The 3479-nt window shown below is 37.4% G+C and overlaps 1 pseudogene; it reads left to right on the plus strand.

Annotated features, from left to right (window-relative positions):
• Positions 1 to 1350: 1350 nt before the first annotated feature.
• LOC147463361 (peptidyl-prolyl cis-trans isomerase FKBP19, chloroplastic-like) lies at positions 1351 to 2493 on the plus strand (annotated as a pseudogene).
• Positions 2494 to 3479: the final 986 nt, after the last annotated feature.

Below are 3479 nucleotides of genomic sequence, written 5' to 3' on the forward strand. Positions count from 1 at the left end.
ATGGACATTCTGAGTTCTTGCGGCAGCATGGTTAGTATTAGGGTTTACTCTTTTCTATTTGTTGTATTGTTTTATAAATTATATGTTTATACTTACAGAAAGCTATCTTATTGTTTTCTTTTGCAAAATCCGACAGATACGCCGCTTGGACGTGATGAGACGTCTAATTAGACGACGTCAGTCTAGTTGTAGCTAGATAGCATTTGTTTCCTTTTGTCATAGCATATGTATCATAAGATGATGTTTATGCGTCTTCTTGTAACTATTGGAAAACCATGCATATTTTTTCAATAATGACAAAGGTGTTGTAACTATTACATTTGCAAAGTTTAACAATCAAGTGATTTTGCCTATGATGTGTACAATTGTCATTGATTTACTTTCATCAATTTACTTTTGTCAGTTTTGTATCTTTATTTTTCAAACAATACTATGGATGATGGAGTTAATGGTTATATTGTCTTGTGGGTGACTACTTTGGGTGTATATCTAAGCTTGCACTTTCTTTCAAAGATGAATATGAGGTTATCTTGGATTCATTTAGGTTTACTCTATTATTGAAATATTCAATATGGTTGATGGATGAATGCCCTGCCACCAAAAAGTTTTTCTCTCGAGCGTCGCTATATAAGGCTCTCTAGTGTCGCTATGAACGTCGCTATAGGTGGCCTATAAAACGTCGCTATGATCGTCGCTATATAAGGCTCTCTAGTGTCGCTATGAACGTCGCTATAGGTGGCCTGTAAAACGTCTCTATGATCGTCGCTATAGGCATCGCTATATAGCGATGTCTGTAGCAACGTGCGACGCATATAGCGATGCTCATAGCGGTTTTCGTATCGACGCTTTTAGCGATGCCAGGGAGTATAAAAACCCAATGTATTTTCGTCTCTAACAGCGCCACAAGTGCACACAACCTCTTGTAGTAATATATATATATATATATATATATGTTTTCGTATCGACGCTTTTAGCGACGGTCTTAGCAACGCCAGGGAGTATAAAAACCCAATGTATTTTCGTCTCTAACAGCGTCACAAGTGCACACAACCTCTTGTAGTAATATTAATTAATATATATATATATATATATATATATATATATATATATATATGTATGTGTGTGTGTGTGTGTATACATATACGTGTATGTATATATATACACGCGTATATGTGTGTGTGTGTGTGTATATATATGTATATATATATATATGGAAGAGAGAGAAAGAGATACATAGAGAGATGGAGGGAGAGAGAGAGAGAGAGAGAGAGAGAGAGAGGAAAAAAGCTCCCTCCTAAAAGCTCGCTCCAGGAGGGAATTTTTTTAATTTTTGCTCCATTGAACAAAAATATGAAAAAGCTCCCTCAAAAAGCTCCTTCCATTCCCATCCCCTTTGAAATCAATTACATACTATTTTGGGAAAAAAGGGAGTCAATAGGAGTTCTACGTCGAGAAATTCCTTATTTACCCATAACATTTTCCTAATCAAAGTAATTTAATAGATAAGGACACAATTAAAACCCTTTTGGCTTATATGTCAAAATTGAAGAATTGTCCGTATTTGCACAAGCTTGCAAAATTTTGCCAATTTTCTTTAATGCAATCTTGGAATCTAGCTAGGATTTTGCAATTTTAGCTGATTAAAAATACACTAAACCCTTGTTTTTTGTAGTCTCCAATAGCCTCAAAATAAAAGGGCATGATGGGTGTAGAAAACCTAGATGCTCAATACATCCAATGTCACTCTCCTTCCACCTTGAGGACGTGCTATGCAAACATAGGAGAGGCACATCTAGCAAAACTCTGCTACACCCTCAAGTGGGGCACCAACACATGAGAGAGAGAGAGAGAGAGAGAGATCCCTGCAACCTAGCAACCCTTTGAAAGCAACCACGGTCCGTTTCAAGGAAAAATGGAGGAATGGGTTCTATGATGAGAAATGCTTATAGTAGTCACTATTTTGGATTTTGATACTACACAAGGTAAAAGAGTGTTGGTGTTATTTGTAGACATGCTAGCCTTGCGAGGGAAAGATTATGGAAAGCCAAAGATGAAGTATCTTGATTTATATTGACAGCTTGAATTTCATCTCCAAGACTTGAGGTTGGGATTAGGATGACGAACAACAAAAGAGGGTGAAACTGTTGTGGTGGATTGAGAAGGTTAAACTATTGGATATTATGGTTGTATTTCTAAGTCTCGAAACAAAGAAAAGGGTGGTTCATTTGAGAGAAATAACCTGAAATGAGAAGTGGTATTTGAGTATTTGGCTTCGGACTCATGAGCTTAGGTAGTGTGCACAAAATTATATTACTAAGAGAACTTTGATATTCAGATAATGAATTCAACAAGAAAGGCCTAAAGCATACAAGTTTCTCATGGTAGAGGGCTCTTGCATTTGTGATGCAAAACCAGAATATAATTCACAAGACATTGCTTTTTGACATAGAGCTATTTGAATATTACTTCCGCATAGAGGTATGGATTGCATGAAGAATTATTTATCTTGAAGATTTCTTACAGATAGAGATATCAAGGTCATGAAACTGAGCATATCTTGTCTGAAGAAGATATCTTATCATTGTTTGGAAATTATCAACAACCACAATTATAACTACACATACAATTTTTTAGAGACGATTTGTATGGCATGCTTCCAATTACAATTCCATAATTTTTGGAGAGAGAGAGAGAGAGAGAGAGAGAGAGAGAGAGAGAGAGAGAGAGAGAGAGAGAGAGAGGTTTGACATCATAGAAACAATCTCAATTGAAGTCTTGAACTCAAAACCTATCATTCAAGAGGAGTTGTGGTAACATATTAGAAAGGTTATTCCAGTACCCTCTTCTTAGAGAGAGAGCGAGAGAGAGAGAGAGAGAGGGAGAGAGGGAGGAAGGGAGAAGTTGCACGTCCTTACACGCTTGCATTTTCTCATAGGAAGAGAAAGATTGATGGATTTTAACCCATAATGTCATTCTTATTATTTTAAGTATTTTTAGGCATGCAATGGTAGGCTTGTCGGTTTCATATGAACATGGTCATTGGTTGGGTAATCCTTATGAGAGGCACGATTAGTCAAGTATGGATGCCCGTATGTAAATGGCATGAACACATAAAATCCATTGTAACTTAGTTTTTGGGTCATTCTCAAAGGTAGTGATGCAAAGTGCTCTTGCTCTCCTTATCCTCTTGTTTGTGTGTGTGTGTGTGTGTGTGTGTGTGTGTGTGTTTTAGCAGCGGCTAACACAAGCTACACCAATTACGCACCAAGTTGTAGATGTGCTATAGTGCATCATAGGGCTTGGGCTCGTGTAGGAGTTCCAAAGTTGTATGAGTCTATGCTAGAGAGCTCAACTTTATCCCATAGTTGAAGGGTTTGAGGCCCAAAGCTATAAAAGAGCCCTATGCTTAATGAGTAGTCATTCTGGGGTGAGGACTCCTCTTTGTAGAGTGGATGGTCATGAGGCTCATGGGCTTTCCA

The sequence above is a fragment of the Adiantum capillus-veneris genome, chromosome 2 (assembly GCF_014529385.1).
Source record: "Adiantum capillus-veneris isolate H3 chromosome 2, ASM1452938v2, whole genome shotgun sequence".
NCBI classification, from domain to species: domain Eukaryota; kingdom Viridiplantae; phylum Streptophyta; class Polypodiopsida; order Polypodiales; family Pteridaceae; genus Adiantum; species Adiantum capillus-veneris.